The following is a 19,034-nucleotide window of genomic DNA, read 5'->3' as shown; positions in this document are numbered from 1 at the left end:
TCCTACCTTTAGCCCTAGTCGGCCAGCAGTAGTATATCAAGCACGCCAGAAGAATGAGCGTCCCTGTTTCTATTGTCATAAAGTAGGACATATGATTAATGATTGCTTCCTGCTTAAACGCAAACAAGGGATGCCTCTTCGTGCCAAGCCACCAACAGGTGTTGCTCTAATTCGTACGGTTGAGAGGTCTGCAACAAAACAGGTGCCTCAGGGTAACTGTAGTTTGAAAGTCTCAGTCCCCGACCGCCGTTATGAACCATTCATTTTCGAGGGGTTTGTGTCCCTAACGAATGACGAAGCGTCTCAGCGACCGGTTAAAATCCTTAGAGATACTGGTGCGGCGCAGTCGTTTATATTGTCTGATGTGTTGCCCTTATCTGACGATACATATTGTGGTTCCAGTGTGTTAGTGCAGGGTATTGAAATGGGTTTTGTCCCAGTGCCATTGCACTTTGTGAAAGTACACTCTGAGTTAATCAGTGGAATATTCAGAGTGGGGGTACGTCCTATGTTGCCAGTGAAAGGTGTGACCTTTATAATGGGTAACGATATTGCCGGAGGAAAGGTAGTACCCGTATTGGAAGTATTGGATAAAAGTGACCACTCTCTCTCTAATGAGCTGGCACAGAGTTATCCACATGTGTTCCCCGCTTGTGCTGTCACTCGTGCTCAGGCACGACAAGAGGGTGATGAGATAGATTTGTCGAATACTGTTCTGTTCAAAGAGGTTGATCAAGAGGATGGATTGTGTGATACCTCTGAGAAGCTGATCACCTCTGACAAACAGCCCAGGAAAGAATCAAAGAACGTTGAACTTATTGCTGATGCAATACAGTTACCAGTCACTCGTGAGCAGCTGATTGCTAACCAAAAGGTTGACAACAAGCTTGCTAAATGTTTTTCTAGTGTTGTCTCATTGGAAGATGTGAAGAAGAAGAACGTGGCTTACTTCATTGATGGTAATCTCCTCATGCGTAAATGGAAATCCCATGTTGACGCGGATGGAGATTGGAATGCTGTTTACCAAATAGTGATTCCTACAGCCTTTCGACAAAATGTGTTATCCCTTGCTCATGATCACCAGTGGTCTGGTCATTTAGGAATCACAAAAACTTATGATCGGATCCTTCGACATTTCTTTTGGTCGGGTTTAAAACAAGATGTGGCTCAGTTCTGTCGGACATGCCACAGATGTCAGATAACAGGAAAACCAAATCAGGTTATTCCTCCCGCTCCTCTTTGTCCCATACCTGTCATAGGTGAACCATTCGAGCATGTGGTGGTTGATTGTGTCGGACCGTTACCGAAGACAAAATCGGGTAACCAGGTTTTGTTAAGATAATGTGTTGGCAGATGCTTTGTCTCGTGTGTGAAAATGATTTCTGTATGTTTTGCAAGGTTGTTGCTTTGTTGTGAGTATTCATTGAAATACTGTAGTCGCAACCCCTAGGGTTGCTCTTTTAAGGGTGGGAGTGTTACGGATACAGTTATCCTGTGTGTGTGTGTATCCTGTGTGTGTGTTTCTTTTCTCTCCTTCTCCCCTCACAGGTGAAAATCATCACTCCCCAATCAGTCAACAATCAATCATCAATCAGAAGACACACCTCCTCCTATTTCCTGACCTATCACAGTTCCTTCCCCATGGTTTAAAAACCCCATCATTTGTTTGTTCTAAAGCTCAGCTCAGCTCAATCTCTCTGTAAATGCCATGTCTGTAGGTCTCTGTGTTTCACTCTCGCTTTGTGTCTTAACCTCTCTTTTGTTTAAAGCACCTTCATAGCACTTTGTCATCACCTGTGAGTATTGTTTTTGGTTATGGTGTTTGTTTGTTTGCTGGTGGGAAAAAGGGGGAAACCAAGACAAGTCGCCCATGGGCATACACTACCCGTAGGTGAACTTTGTTAAATACACTAGTTAGAACTGGGCGGACCACCCACTGTATTTTTGGTTAGTTGGTTGTTGTTAAAGTAGGCTAGTCTAGCTTAGGGGTGTGTTTTTGTATATTTATTGTTTCTTTCCTTGGGTCCAGCTCAGCCCCTTTTCCTGCTCCCCCCATTACCGTGTGTTTATAAATAAACCTAGAGTTTGACGGTAGATTTCTGTTGTCGTGGTTATTTCGTGCACACTTTTACTTTGTCACAATAATAATTTGCATGAGTTATATTACGGGTCTCATTACCATCCCCCCTAGACTGTCGGGCCAAAAGGGATTCGTAACAGTAGTAATTAATAAATGAGCTACATTTCTTGAAGTGGAAAATTCTGTGAAATGTCTTAAAATTGACACAATGCCTTTGCTACTGCAAAGGTGTCAGCTAGAAATGACGTGCAGGACCTTCCAGGGATTTGTAGTCTTGCAGGATGTCTACTTTGACGCTAATTAGCATTTTAGAATCAGAGCTTAAATAGAGCTGATTGATAAAAGTCACCTTGTCCGAGAGAGATTAACTGCAGTCCTCCAGAGGAATTAATGGAATTACTATACAGTAATGTTTCAGACCTTGTTTTGAGAACAAACAAAAGCTAGGTCTCAAGGTCTCAGCTTAGAGAGGAGAAGCCTCGTGAGATGTTGGTCGGTCACATGTTATGAACCAGTATTGATCAGTCACATGTTATGAACCAGTATTGGTCGGTCACATGTTATGAACCAGTATTGGTCGGTCACATGTTATGAACCAGTATTGGTCGGTCACATGAATGAAACAAAACGGTAATGATTAATTAAGTATGCTAAATCATGCAAATATAACTTGTCTGTGTATAGCCATATATAAAGACAACTGCTGGGTCTGCCCAGGAGAGCTCCTGGTTGACATGTGTACTATGGTCCATTGAATTGGTTGGAACCTCTCCAGCGCGCTGACAATAAACAATGATTAATTTAAGATTGACTTCGAGTGATTGATTCTGCCAGCAGAGCTTTCCAGTTGGGGGTCTGTGAGGAAACTCTGTGGTGCATTTGAAGTGTCAGGAGTTCACTTAGGGGTCATGATTGGGGCTGTACCAAATGATTGATCTATTAGAATAATTGATTATGCTTATGCTGTATTAATAGAAGGGGAGGGGTTATACGACCTCTCCCTTGTTACATTGACAGGGTCCTAGACTACAGATGAACAATATATATAGATTATGAGGTTTAATATTGTTCCACAGTACTTTTCTAGGCTCTCTGCCTCTTATGAAGAAACTTCCTGAGAAATGTGTGACTGTGAAAACAGAACTCTGCAGGGGAGTGTAAGAGATAGGAGACTCATCAGACAATCCACTATAAATCAACTTGGACATTTACTGCTAATCTTTTAGATAACACACTAAAAGCCTTGTTTATATAGCTGTGTAGGCATGGTTTTGGTCTCACGAGTAAAAGATAATGACGTAGGCAGTGACATCCAGAGAACTGGACTTTGGGTTTGATAAAATAACATGGGACCTTTTCTTTGATGCAGAACTTACACAGAAACATGCGTGCTATGTTCCTGTTTGTCAACTTCTGCCTGCAATTGCATTTATAAAGGTTTTTGAATGATTTAATTAAGATATTGTTATAATGCGAATTTCACCGATGAGCCAATGATTGACAAAGAACAATGAAATGAACCCCAACAGAAGCATGAAGGAAATTCCTGTCTGACCAAAAGAGGACAAGGACCCGCTCAGATCAGACCCTTACAGTGTGCTGCCCAGGAGGAGACACATCATCCACAAACAATTGAGGGACGGCAACTGATTTACGGAAATCATTTAAAATGAATCTGTATAAAAATAAATGATACAAAATTAAATCAAGGCGAGAAAAGCATAAAACGGTACCCACAGGCTTATAGAGAGAAGGATATTCACTAGTTATACAGTGGGGCAAAAAAGTAATTAGTCAGCCACCAATTGTGCAAGATCTATCACTTAAAAATATGAGAGAGGCCTGTAATTTTCATCATAGGTACACTTCAACTATGACAGACAAAATGAGGAAAAAAATCCAGAAAATCACATCGTAGGTCTATATCTCAATACTTCGTTATATACCCTTTGTTGGCAATGACAGAGGTCAAACATTTTCTGTAAGTCTTCACAAGGTTTTCACACTGTTGCTGGTATTTTGGCCCATTCCTCCATGCAGATCTCCTCTAGAGCAGTGATGTTTTGGGGCTGTTGCTGGGCAACACAAACTTTCAACTCCCTCCAAAGATTTTCTATGGGGTTGAGATCTGGAGACGGGCTAGGCCACTCCAGGACCTTGAAATGCTTCTTACGAAGCCACTCCTTCGTTGCCCGGACGGTGTGTTTGGGATCTTTGTCATGTTGAAAGACCCAGCCAATGCCCTTGCTGATGGAAGGAGGTTTACACTCAAAATCTCACAATACATGGCCCAATTCATTCTTTCCTTTACACGGATCAGTTGTCCTGGTCCTTTTGCAGAAAAACAGCCCCAAAGCATGATGTTTCCACCCCCATGCTTCACAGTAGGTATGGTGTTCTTTGGATGCAAGCATTCTTTGTCCTCCAAACACAACGAGTTGAGTTTTCACCAAAAAGTTATATTTTGGTTTCATCTGACCATATGACATTCTCCCAATCTTCTTCTGGATCATCCAAATGCTCTCTAGCAAACTTCAGACGGGCCTGGACATGTACTGGCTTAAGCAGGGGGACACGTCTGGCACTGCAGGATTTGAGTCCCTGGCGGCGTAGTGTGTTACTGATGGTAGGCTTTGTTACTTTGGTTCCAGCTCTCTGCAGGTCATTCACTAGGTCCCCCCGTGTGGTTCTGTGATTTTTGCTCACCGTTCTTGGGATCATTTTGACCCCACGGGGTGAGATCTTGCGTGGAGCCCCAGATCGAGGGAGATTATCAGTGGTCTTGTATGTCTTCCATTTCCTAATAATTGCTCCCACAGTTGATTTCTTCAAACCAAGCTGCTTACCTATTGCAGATGCAGTCTTCCCAGCCCAGTACAGGTCTACAATTTTGTTTTTGGTGTCCTTTGACAGCTCTTTGGTCTTGGCCATAGTGGAGTTTGGAGTGTGACTGTTTGAGGTTGTGGACAGGTGTCTTTTATAGTGATAACAAGTTCAAACAGGTGCCATTAATACAGGTAACGAGTGGAGGACAGAGGAGCCTCTTAAAGAAGAAGTTACAGGTCTGTGAGAGCCAGAAATCTTGCTTGTTTGTAGGTGACCAAATACTTATTTTCCACCATAATTTGCAAATAAATTCATTAAAAATCCTACAATATGATTTTCTGGATTTTTTTTCTCATTTCGTCTGTCATAGTTGAAGTGTACCTATGATGAAAATTACAGGCCTTTCTCATATTTTTAAGTGGGAGAACTTGCACAATTGGTGGCTGACTAAATACTTTTTTGCCCCACTGTAAATAGGCCATGGTGGCGAAGTAATTACAATATAGCAATTAAACACTGGAATGGTAGATCGGCAGAAGATGAATGTGCAGGTAGAGTGCAAAGTAGCAAAATAAATAAATACCAGTATGGGGATGAGGTAGGTAGATAGATGGGCTGTTTACAGATGGGCTATGTACAGGTGCAGTGATCTGAAAGCTGCTCTGACAGCTGGTGCTTAAAGCTAGTGAGGGAGATGTGAGTCTCCCGCTTCAGAGATTTTTGCAATTCGTTCCAGTCATGGGCAGCAGAGATGGAAGGAAAGACGACCAAAGGAGGAATTGGCTTTGGGGGTGACCAGTGAGATATACCTGCTGGAGCGCGTGCTACGAGTGGATGCTGCTATGGTGACCAGTGAGCTGAGATAAGGCGGGGCTTCACCTAGCAGAGACTTGTAGATAACTTGTAGCCAGTGGGTTTGGCGACATGTATGAAGCGAGGGCCAACCAACGAGAGCGTACAGGTCACAATGGTGGGTAGTGTATGGAGCTTTGGTGACAAAAGGGATCGCACTGTGATAGACTGCATCCAGTTTGTTGAGTAGAGTGTTGGAGGCTATTTTATAGATGGCATTACCGAAGTCAAGGATCGGTAGGATGGTCAGTTTTACAAGGGTATGTTTGGCAGCATGAGTGAAGGATGCTTTGTTGCGATATAGGAATCCGATTCTAGATTTAAGTCAGAGCCGTCCAGAGTAGTGATGCTGGACGGGCGAGCAGGTGCGGGCAGTGATCGATTGAATAGCATGCATTTAGTTTTACTTGCGTTTAAGAGAAGTTGGAGGCCACGGGAGGAGAGTTGTATGGCATTGAAGCTTGTCTGGAGGTTAGTTAACACAGTGTCCAAGGAGGGGCCAGAAGTATACAGAATGGCGTCGTCTGCGTAGAGGTGGATCAGAGAATCTCCAGCAGCAAGAGCAACATCATTGATGTATACAGAAAAGAGAGTCGGCCCGAGAATTGAACCCTGTGGCACACCCATAGAGACGGTCAGAGGTCCGGACAACAGACCCTCCGATTTGACACACTGAACTCTATCAGAGAAGTAGTTGGTAAACCAGGCGAGGCAATCATTTGAGAAACCAAGGCTGTCGAGTCTGCCAAAAGGAATGTTGTGATTGACAGAGTCAAAAGCCTTGGCAAGGTCGATGAATACGGCTGCACAGTAATGTCTCTTATCGATGGCGGTTATGATGTCGTTTAGAACCTTGAGCGTGGCCGAGGTGCACCCATGACCAGCTCTGAAAGCAGATTGCATAGCGGAGAAGGTACGGTGGGATTCGAAATGATCAGTAATCTGTTTGTTTACTTGGCTTTCGAAGACCTTAGAACGACAGGGTAGGATAGATATAGGTATGTAGCAGTTTGGGTGTAGAGTGTCACCCCCTTTGAAGAGGGGGATGACCGCGGCAGCTTTCCAATCTTTGGGAATCTCAGACGATACGAAAGAGAGGTTGAACAGGCTAGTAATAGGGGTTGCAACAATTTCAGGAGATAATTTTAGAAAGAGAGGGTCCAGATTGTCTAGCCCGGCTGATTTGTAGGGGTCCAGATGTTGCAGCTCTTTCAGAGCATCAGCTATCTGGATTTGGGTAAAGGAGAAATGGTGGGGGCTTTGGTGGGTTGCTGTGGAGGGTGCCGGGCAGTTGACCGGGGTAGGGGTAGCCATGTGGAAAGCATGGCCAAACGTAGAGAAATGCTTATTGAAATTCTCAATTATAGTGGATTTATCGGTGGTGACAGTGTTTCCTAGCCTCAGAGCAGTGGGCAGCTGAGAGGAGGTGCTCTTATTCTCCATGGACTTTACAGTGTCCCAGAACTTTTTTGAGTTAGTACTACAGGATACAAATGTCGGTTTGAAAAAGCTTGCCTTAGCTTTTCTAACTGCCTGTGTATATTTGTTCCTAACTTCCCTGAAAAGTTGCATATCACGGGGGCTATTCGATGCTAATGCAGAACGCCACAGGATGTTTTTTGCTGGTCGAGGGCAGACAGGTCTGGAGTGAACCAAGGACTATATCTATTCCCAGTTCTACATTTTTTGAGAGGGGCATGCTTATTTAAGATGTTGAGGAAGGCACTTTTAAAGAATAGCCAGGCATCATCTACTGACGGGATGAGGTCAATGTGACTATTCAGCAAGGTCTACCATCATGTAAGGGACACTAAACAAACCTATTGACATTACATATTTGATCAGTTATTACATTAATTCAGATTATGGGTCTATACATGGCCAACATTTTACGGTCAAAATCACTGCTTTAAACATATTGAATAATGGCTCATGGATAATGGTAAAATCGTCAGTAAGATAATCTTGATAGTATATCGATAACCCAACGAGCATCATGGATTCAACACTGTAATGGAAAACGAATTTTAACGGTAATTTGAGGTAATATCAACAGTAAAAAAAGAACAATTAAACATTTTACTGCAGCATACTATAAATGGTGCATTTTGGTAGAATGGCTGTATTTTGAATTGTACTGTAATTCCACCCCACAGAAAATATTTTGACCAATAGTGGGTCTATGGTATTGTTGTTTTTGTACTGTTAACATATTTTGAGGCATACCTTGTAAGAGGCTATATTTATTGCACCCGTTATTGAGAATGCTGTACCAATTTAACTCATATGTGGTTATAGCGCCCCATCAATTTCAAATGTATAGAGGACAGATTGGTTGTAGTGATGGCGCCGGAGGGGAAGGCTGCCGTCTTATCGGCTCTTAACCAACCACGCTATTTTGTTTGTTTTTTCGCGTTGTTCGTAACAAAATGTTGCTGCTATCGTCTCTTATGACTGAAAAGTGCTTCTGGACTTCAGAACTGCGATTTCTCACCTCAAACTGAATGAAGGGTTCTTCTTCAATGAGTCAGACGGGAGGGATATAATACAGACACCCGACCAGGCCCAGATCCCTGATATTCGCTGGAGAAGAAAACTGAGATTTCGCGGAAAGAGATCAGGGTGCCTCGTGAGGATCAGGCAATGAGCGGCTAATCTGCCCTTGCCTTCCGTCCTGCTAGCTAACGTTCAATCGCTGGAAAATAAATGGGATGAACTGAAAGTACGTTTATCCTACCAACGTGACATAAAAAACTGTAATATCTTATGTTTCACCGAGTCGCGGCTGAACGACGACATTAAGAACATACAGCTGGCAGGTTATACACTCTACAGGCAGGACAGAACAGCCTCTGGTAAGACATGGTGTGGGGACCTATGCATTTATGTAAACAACAGCTGATGCACAATATCTAAGGAAGTCTTGAGGTTGTATGATAAGGAAGTCTTGAGGTTGTATGATAAGGAAGTCTTGAGTATGTCATGATAAGCTGTAGACCACACTATCTACCAAGAGAGTTTTCATCTGTATTTTTCATGGCTGTCTACAGTACATTCCACAGTACATTCCACCACAGACTGATGCTGGCACTAAAATCGCACTCAATGAGCTGTATACTGCCATAAGAAAACAGGAAAATTCTCATCCAGAGGCGGCGCTCTTAGTGGCCGGGGACTTTAATGCACGGAAACTTAAATCAGTTTTCCCTCATTTCTATCAGCATGTTAAATGTGCAACAAGAGGGAAAACAATTCTAGACCACCTTTACTCCACACAGAGATGCGCGCAAAGCTCTCCCTCTCCCTTCATTTGGCAAATCTGACCATAAATCTATCCTCCTAAGTCCTTCTTACAAGCACAAATTAAACCACGAAGCACCAGTAACTCGGTCTATAAAAAAGTAGTCAGAAGAAGCAGATGCTAAACTACAGGACTGATTTGCTAGCACAGACATGAATATGTTCCGTGATTCTTCCGACGGCCTTGAGGAGTACACCACACCAGTCACTGGCTTTATCAATAAATGCATCGAGGACGTCGTCCCCAGTGACTGTGCGTACATACCCCAACCAGAAGCCATGGATTACAGGCAACATTCACACTGAGCTAAACGGTAGAGCTGCCGCTTTCAAAGAGCAGGACTCTGACCCGGAAGCTTATAAGAAATCCTGCTATGCCCGATGAACCATCAAACAGGCAAAGCATCAATACAGGACTAAGATCGAATTGTACTACACCGGCTCAGATGCTCGTCGGATGTGGCAGGGCCAGCAAACTACTACAGACTTCAAAGGGAAGCACAGCCGAGAGCTGCCCAGTGACACGAGCCTACCAGACGAGCTAAATAACTACTATGCTCGCTTTGAGGAAAGTAACACTGAAACATGCATGGGAGCATCAGCTGTTCCGGACGACTGTGTGATGACGCTCTCCGCAGCCAATGTGAGTAAGACATTTCAACAGGTCAACATTCACAAGGCCGCAGGGCCAGACAGATTATCAGGACGTGTAGTGGTGTGGGGGCTGTGCTTTGGCAAAGTGGGTGGGGTTATATCCTTCCTGTTTGGCCCTGTCCGGCGGTGTCCTCGGATGGGGCCACAGTGTCTCCTGACCCCTCCTGTCTCAGCCTCCAGTATTTATGCTGCAGTAGTTTATATGTCAGGGGGCTAGGGTCAGTTTGTTATATCTGGAGTACTTCTCCTGTCCTATTCGGTGTCCTGTGTGAATCTAAGTGTGCGTTCTCTAATTCTCTCCTTCTCTCTTTCTTTCTCTCTCTCGGAGGACCTGAGCCCTAGGACCATGCCCCAGGACTACCTGACATGATGACTCCTTGCTGTCCCCAGTCCACCTGGCCGTGCTGCTGCTTCAGTTTCAACTGTTCTGCCTTATTATTATTCGACCATGCTGGTCATTTATGAACATTTGAACATCTTGGCCATGTTCTGTTATAATCTCCACCCGGCACAGCCAGAAGAGGACTGGCCACCCCACATAGCCTGGTTCCTCTCTAGGTTTCTTCCTAGGTTTTGGCCTTTCTAGGGAGTTTTTTCTAGCCACCGTGCTTCTACACCTGCATTGCTTGCTGTTTGGGGTTTTAGGCTGGGTGTCTGTACAGCACTTTGAGATATCAGCTGATGTACGAAGGGCTATACAAATACATTTTATTTGATTTGATGATTACTCGTAAACTGTAAAGCAGGTCTACCCCTGCATAGTAGGGCCGTAGCTACATACAGTTGAAGAAGGAATAAGATTACATACACTTAGGTTGAAGCCATTAATACTTGTTTTTCAACCACTCCACAAATTTATTTTTAACAAACTATAGTTTTGGCAAGTTGGTTAGGACATCTACTTTGTGCATGACACAAGTAATTGTTTACAGACAGATTATTTCACTTATAATTCACTGTATCACAATTCCAGTGGTTGATTTGATTTGTACTCAGAGCATGCGCTGACCAACTGGCAACTGCCTTCACTGACATTTTCAACCACTCCCTGTCTGAGTCTGTAATACCAACATGTTTCAAGCAGACCACCATAGTCCCTGTGCACCAAGAACACCAAGGTAACCTACCTAAATGACTACCGACCCGTAGCACTCACATCTGTAGCCATGAAATGATTTTAAAGGCTGGTCATGACTCAGATCAACACCATTATCCCAGAAACCTTAGATCCACTCCAATTTGCATACTGCAATTTGCATCCACAGATGATGCAATCTTTATTGCACTCCACACTGCCTTTTCACACCTGGACAAAATGAACACCTATGTGAGAATGCTATTCATCACCATAGTCCCCTCAAAGCTCATCACTAAACTAAGGACCCTGGGACTAAACACCTCCCTCTGCAACTGGATCCTGGAATTCCAGACGGGCCGTCCCCAGGTAGGTAACAACACATCCGCCATGCTGATCCTCAACACGGGGGCCCCTCAGAGGTGCGCGCTCAGTCCCCTCCTGTACTCTCTGTTCACTCAAACTTCACGGCCAGGCACGACTCCAACACCATCATTAAGTTTGCTGATGACACAACAGTGGTAGGCCTGATCACCGACAATAATGAGACAGCCTATAGGGAGGAGTTCAGAGACCTGACCATGTGATGCAAGGACAACAACCTCTCCCTCAACGTGATCAAGATAAAGGAGATGATTGTGGACTACAGGAAAAGGAGGACCGAGCATGCCCCCATTCTCATCGACGGGGCGGTAGTGGAGCAGGTTGAGAGCTTCAAGTTCCTTGGCGTCCACATCACCAATAAACTAACATGGTACAGTTGTGAAGAGGGCACAACAAAGCCTATTCCCCCTCAGGAGACTGAAAAGTTTTGGCATGGGTCCTCAGATCCTTTAAAGGTTTTACAGCTGCACCATCGAGAGAATCCTGATGGGTTGCATCACTGCCTGGTATGGCAACCGCTCAGCCTATGTCCGCAAGGCACTACAGAGGAAGGCCCTAAAAATGGTCAAAGACGCCAGCCACCCTAGAGACTGTTCTCTCTGCTACCGCACGACAAGCGGTACCGGGGGGCCAAATCTAGGTCCAAGAGGCTTCTAAATAACTTCTACCCCCAAGCCATAAGACTCCTGAACGGCTAATCAAATGGCTACCCAGAATATTTGCCTTGCCCCCCTCCCCTCTGGAACGCTGCTGTTACTCTCTGTTATTATCTATGCATAGTCACTATAATAAATGTACCTACATGTACATATTGCCTCAATTAACTCAATACCAGTGCACCCCGCACATGTCTCATCGTTACCGGTACCCCTTGTTAATAGCCCAGCTATTGTTATTTACTGCTGCTCTTTAATAAATTTGTTATTCTTATCTCATACTTTGTTAAAGGTATTGTCTTAAAACAGCATTGTTGATTAATGGCTTGTAAGTAAGCGTTTCACTGTAAGGTCTACACCAGTTTAATTCAACGTATGTGACAAATACAATTTGACTTGATTTGGAGTGGCATCTAGTCTTAAACCTTAAATGGTTGAGTTAAAGGCATTTGCCATGTCATTTTGGTCAGTTTCGCCCTGTAGTTGCTGACAATTTGGAAGCCTTTCTTAAGGTCTCTAGAAGTGCAAGTGATATGAAATACTAGTGATGGGAAACCGATGCTTTCTGAAGGCTTCGGTGCTTTCACCAAAATGTGCAGAAAAACAGAGCTTCATTATCTGTTTACAATGCACATTAGTGACATCTGCTGGTTAGCAATAAATAGCAGAGCATGATTATCAGACCGATGTTTTTCTCCATTGCTTTCACCTAACTCTGTGGCGCAGCAGTAAGTTGTTGGCTTCAGTAGCCTATAATCAGTTGGAATACCAGCTTCGAAACTTACATCATGCTTCCCTTTTTAGTGTTCAAGTTCACTCTTTTTCAAAAACAGAATCTATGGCATTATTTAGGATGCTTAAGACAGAAGCGTGTACTATACCAAAGAAATTATAATATTTCAATTGTGCAGAAAGTGTTGTTTCACATAAAACCAATTTCAAAATAGTGTGCCTTCAACAGGATTCTACCTCATACCCTCACATCACTGAATGTTCTCTACTCTACCAGCTTAGCTACCGGTCAGATGAATTTTTTTGTACAAAATCCGAACTATATTTGTAAGAAAGTGCCCAGTACAGATCGGTGTTTGAAAGGAGTTTGAAAGGAGCTTGGAATCGAAGAAGGCACCAGAACCACAGAGAAATCAGTGGGATTTCGCATTTTGTAACACACGGTTTGAAAAAGCACGTGATCAAATGAAGCTTTGGACGTCATTGATGATGTACTCCTGATAAAATGATACACGCATCGGCGCACATGTTGAATTTGGTCCCCCACACCAGATGCGATCAGGACGCTCAGGTTGAAATATCAAAACAAACTCTGAATCAATTATATTAATTGGGGCCAGGTCAAAACGCATTAAACATTTATGGCAATTTAGCTAGCTAGCTTGCTGTAGCTTGGGATATAAACGGGATATAAATGGGATATAAACATTGGGTTGTTATTTTGCCAGAAATGTTCATCTTTCAATCGCACACGTGGGTTTATGCTCCTAAAAATCAATGAGGAAATGGGAGAGGTAGGACTTGCAGTGCGTTGAGCGTCACAAATAGAACCAAGTTCTATTTTAGCGCCTGGCCACGCAGACGCTCGCTGACGTGCGCGAGGAGTGTGGGTGCAATGATTGAATCGCATGTGTGTGTACATTTATTTTGCAACACTTGCATACGCGACGCGTCCGGTCTGGTCAGCATCTAAGCAGCAGCACGGTTAGCTGCTTAGAGCTTTCAACACATGCCTCGGAGCTCAGGTATCAAACGTAGCATCACTATAAAACACCAAATATGAATGAATATGCTGTGAAAAGTAAACACTTAGGGGACAGGGGTAAGTTGAGCCATTTTTTTACATTCAGCATCACTCCGTCAAGCGAAATATAGTGTTCTTTCTCACAAAATATCGACATATATTTCAGGATGTTGTGTATCCCTGGAAATAATCACAATTCATGATAACATTACAATTTTGAAAACATAGCTAGTCCCATCAAAATGGTCTCTTGGCACAACTTATGAGGTAAGGTGAGCTGCGGGACAGGATAAGTTAAGCCGCCTAAAGCTGTCAGTACTGAATCAAATTGCCACTATCTTTTTAAAACCATGTCTATCTATATTTCCCAAACACAATTCACAATCACTTTTTGTCTTTGAATCATTTTAAGCATCTTTTAACGCAGGCTTAACACCTTTTTACAACACTTTTAACATAGGCCAGGCCCTGTTGTTGACTCATATCCCAGCAATAATGCCTTGCATTACATTACGCCTGGGAAGAAAACACTTCAATTTGCTCAACTTGCCATTTGCTCAATTTAACAGATGGTAAACATTTTGACTATATTAGCCCACACAGCTACAAGGATGCACTTTTATGCTAGGTTTAGGACCTAATAGTGAGGCTTATAGACTCCAACTGATGTATAGAACAATATTATAATTATCTACTTTGGTTTGGATTAAAGTATCATGATACCTATAACACAATAAATGTATTTGACTTGGTGAAAATCAATTCATTCATAATAATTCATTCATCCAATCATTCATTCCTTTCAATGATGGTAGCAATCACTTTTTTACAGTATAGACCTAGTACAGTCAAAGTTACGGTGTTGTGCTGTGTCATTACACAATACTTGCTGTGATACTGTATGTACATTACAGTAGGTGTAGTTTAATATTAAACATCAAATTTAAAATGCCACGAGCTGCCTATAAATTACTGTCAAATTCATGATGACACCTTTAAAGTGAATTTATTGAACATTAAGGCACATTGCCTATGTAACTAGACCCTCAAAACTTTAAACTATTAAAACATTTCAACAATATTTGTTATAAGCTGTTGAATACAGACTTCTGGTGTAAAACTAGGTCTGAACCTTGGAGATTTATCCTTGTCTTGTGACAATTTTGAGAAATCAAATGAAACTTCTCTGAATCATACTTCACCTTAATAATGCATAATATGTGACTTATTTGTTAAGTACAACCTTAACTTATTTAAAGCCTGTAAAGTAGGCCTACATGTTTTTGTGACAGATGGGATTAAATTGAACCTTTGAGTGGGCAGGCGGATATGTCTATAGAAATGTTGCGGTCACTACTGCTCACCTTGTGCATTTTCTCCAGAATGAGGTGGTGGTCTCGGAGCTGGTTAAGAAAGGTGTGTGGTTGCTCCATGCACGACATTTCTGTTTTACTACAGCAGAAAAACTGCAGTAACTGTTTATCTGTCAGAAAATCCAATGGGTCCATTGGCGCCGATCGCAACTGCTGTTGCCCTCTTCAATTCAGTTTTCTTTATTGAAGAATTGCTATATTTACCAGTTCACTGAATAATGAATGATCAGGTTCATATTGGGTTGCACATATATATTCAGAAATGAAAGTATGATTGTAGGCTATTTACATTTCAATACAGGCCCAGGGTGGATAGATTCATTCAGACTGTAGACGCGCAAAACATTCCAGTTTAGACGATGGACGCAATCAAAACGTTTTCATCTGCGGCCTACAATATGTTGTTGTTGTTGTTATTTTCGAAGATAAAATACATCTCCCGGCAGCACGGAAGGCCACTTCAAATGACGTTGACCTTTGGAAAGTGAAAGTGCTCATGTGACGGTCCTGGTCGCGCTCCGCGAGACAACAAAATATCCGCCCCTTACGAGAATTGTCCCAAGTAAGCAAAAATGACGTTAAAAAGACCTCTACTATCCGTATTTTCAAGACGTTGAAGTCAGGTTCAATTTAGGTTCTGAATGAAAGGTGAAAATATGCATTTTCCAGATGTTGAAATCAGGTTCATTTTCGTTTCTGAATGAAAGTTGAAAATACGTAATTTATAGACTTCTATGTTTGAGCCAAATCAAAGCTCGCCCAGACCAGACGAAATCTGAACCAAACCTATGAGTGGTCCAGAGTGGACCAACAAGCAACATCTGTGGATATGGAAGTCGAGGCCGGTCCAGATGGCACCAAAAAAGACATTGGACAAAGACCAAAAAAGACATTGGACAAAGACCAAAAAAGACATTGGACAAAGACCAAAAAAGACATTGGACAAAGACCAAAAAAGACATTGGACAAAGACCAAAAAAGACATCCAGAAGGCATCAGTGTCGGTCAGTGCTTACTGAGGTATAGTTTACAATGTCAGCCTGACATAGAATTTTAGGAATGCCCATCTATGTGGGAGGCCTACCATTTGTAAAACACAAAGCAAAGACTGCAGGTGCGGACAGGACCCCCCCCCCCAAAATATGTCAAAAAGACATCGGCTCGAGCTTATTGAGGTGTAGCCTACCATTGTCGGCCCGCAATAGAATATTATGAATGACCATCGATATGGTTGACCCACCGGCATTGGCTTTATTAGTCCTATTGGCTATTTAAGTTCTGAATATCAGCTTACCAACTTTATCCTTCGTTATCCTGAGCCTATATGCAATGTGTTGACAGTTTGGGAAATGCAGAAGTATTTTCTTTTTCGCTACCATTAGCTCGTAAAAAAATATACAGATACAAACTTGAAACCACTGATGTATGGGATGAAACTCATACAGAAGAACATTTTCAATTCAGGGTGCTCTAGCAGATAACCCATTATTATAATTATATCAGATAATATGATATTACCAGGTTATGGCTACTTGGTGAGCACTAGCACTGCTCTCCTGGCTACACATTGTGGTGACCCATGGTGATTGAAATGCCTGGTCATGGTTATCAATCTTATTTTCAGAAAAAGGAGCAAAACGTAATCAAAACACATGTCCCTATCTTTTTTTCTCTCATGATATGGCATATTTAAACAGCCGGAATAAAAAGATTTTAGCAAATGGAGCGCAGGTCCACTGAGTTGCAAACCAAGTGGATGGGTGTAGCTCATTGCTTAGCAGCTAATGGTGATTTGTAGATCTGACGCAGTTGCTACCTCAGATTGTGAGCCCAGTGATTGTATTGAAAGAGATATGCACTACCTGCAGATGACCACGGCGAAGAGCAAGAGAGCATGTTTTTTTGCAGAAAAAACACTAACCCTTAACCCTTAACCCAAGGTCTATCCCTTAAAACAGTTGCACCAACTTCAGCAATTGCCTGCATTGTGGAAGGATCTATAATCTATAATCATTAAGTTGTTTTTGTTTGACCATGCAAACGAGACCAAATATATGAATGTGATATTTGAGACTCTCTCTCACTGATTTATTGTACAATGCAGATTTACACACACACACACACACACACACACACACACACACACACACACACACACACACACACACACACACACACACACACACACACACACACACACACACACACACACACACACACACACACACACACACACACACACACACACACACACACACACACACACACACAGGCGATTTCAGTTTGTGAGTGTGTGATAATATACTGAACATAATATAAATGCAACATGTAAAGTGTTGGTTCCATGTTTCATGAGCTGAATTAAAAGATCCCAGAAACTCCCTGTTAGTGAGCATTTATCCTTTGCCAAGACAATCCATCCACCTGAAAGTTGTGGTATATCAAGAAGATGATTAAACTGCATGATCATTACACGGGTGGACCTTGTCCTGGGAACAATAAAAGGCCACTCTAAAATGTGTAGTTTTGTCACACAACACAATGCCACAGATGTCTCAAGTTTTCAGGGAGCGTGCTTTGGCACACTGACTGCAGGAATGTCTACCAGAGCTGTTGCCAGAGAATTGAATGCTAATTTCTCTACAGTAAGTAGATTTTCGTTCCAGAAAATTTGGTAGTAAGTCCAACCGACCTCACAACCGCAGACCATGTGTAACGACGCCAGCTAAGCACCTCTACATCTGGCTTCTTCACCTGCAGGATGGTCTGAGACAAGCCACCCGGACAGCTGATGAAACTGTGGGTTTGCACAACTAAAGAATTTCTGCACAAACTGTCAGAAACCGTCTCTGCGTGCTCGTAGTCCTCACCAGGGTCTTGACCTGACTGTAGTTCGTCGTCGAACCACATTACCGCTTCTACCATGCGCACTGTCTTGGTTATGTCTTGGTTATTGACCACGTCTAAATAGGATGACTATTTCTCTCCATCATTAAAAGGAAAAAGTTTTCGTCTTTCAATTAGACATAAAGAAATTGTGTCTACAAGCCCAAAATAAGCCACTATTGCAGTATTTGCATTCTCGGATCTGTGACTTTACAACAAGCTGAAGAGAAATGGCAGCATTCTTTACCAAGCAGCTCTGGGCAGAGATTTGCTGCTGGCAATTGTGGTGACTGTTACCAGCGTGAACAGGCCCTGAATGAGGGCAGAGACCCAAAGCAGACGTTGACCTAACTGCCCTGAAGAGGGGGCTGCTGCTCTGTCTGATGACATTCTCCTCAACAGAACCACATTCTGGTAGGCTACAGTCAAACAAGTAGACCTATGTTGTACACATTTTTTTTAATTCCTGAGTTTATTTTTGACAGAATCCCTGGACATGAATCTAGTGAGGCCTAATCAAAAGTAAGAACCTGGAAGGTGAGGAATTCTAAGGCTCTTGCATGAGAAGTTAGCAAAGCAACATTTACTGTGTGAAATGCAATGTTATCACCATTCTATTTCAATTATCATCACACACCCATTTTGACTGCCAGAACGAATGAAAGAAATTCATGAAAGGACTGGATGGATAATAATGTACATGCAAGTCTGTATGAAGGTTGTATAAAAAGACCAGGGCATGGTGAATATTCTCTGTTGTCTCATAGTGAGATAACAGTACAGACTTGATGAAGGCTCTACTGGCTGTTGGATGCAGTTGGATGCTGAAGCTGGATACTGAATGTACTCTTGAACTCTCTCTCAAATAGATCCTTCAATCATGGCACTGTGATAGACTGCATCCAAATTGTTGAGGAGAGTGTTGGAGGCTATTTTGTAAATGACATCGCCTAAGTCGTAGGATGGTCAGTTTTACGAGGGTATGTTTGCCAGCATGAGTGAAGGATGCTTTGCTGCGAAATAGGAAGCCGATTCTAGATTTAATTTTGTGTTGGAGATGTTTAATGTGAGTCTGGAAGGAGAGTTTACAGCCTAACCAGACACCTAGGTATTTGTAGTTGTCCACATATTCTAGGTCAGAACCGTCCAGAGTAGTGATGCTGGATGGGCGGGCAGGTGCGGGCAGCGATCG

At 42.7% G+C, this 19,034-nt stretch overlaps 1 protein-coding gene across 1 annotated transcript in view; it reads right to left on the bottom strand.

Annotated features, from left to right (window-relative positions):
- LOC124000903 (nuclear body protein SP140-like protein) overlaps positions 1-14,957 on the bottom strand; it is a 29,106-nt gene extending 14,149 nt beyond the window's left edge. The window contains exon 1 of the mRNA XM_046307587.1: positions 14,948-14,957. The gene's annotated coding sequence lies outside the window, so the exon portion shown is untranslated. The remainder of the gene's footprint in view (positions 1-14,947) is intronic.
- Between the last annotated feature and the right edge of the window lie 4,077 nt (positions 14,958-19,034).

Source organism: Oncorhynchus gorbuscha, linkage group LG16 (assembly GCF_021184085.1).
Source record: "Oncorhynchus gorbuscha isolate QuinsamMale2020 ecotype Even-year linkage group LG16, OgorEven_v1.0, whole genome shotgun sequence".
In the NCBI taxonomy this organism is placed as follows: domain Eukaryota; kingdom Metazoa; phylum Chordata; class Actinopteri; order Salmoniformes; family Salmonidae; genus Oncorhynchus; species Oncorhynchus gorbuscha.
Note: the sequence above shows the minus strand (reverse complement) of the source record. Positions and strands in the feature narration are given on the sequence as shown.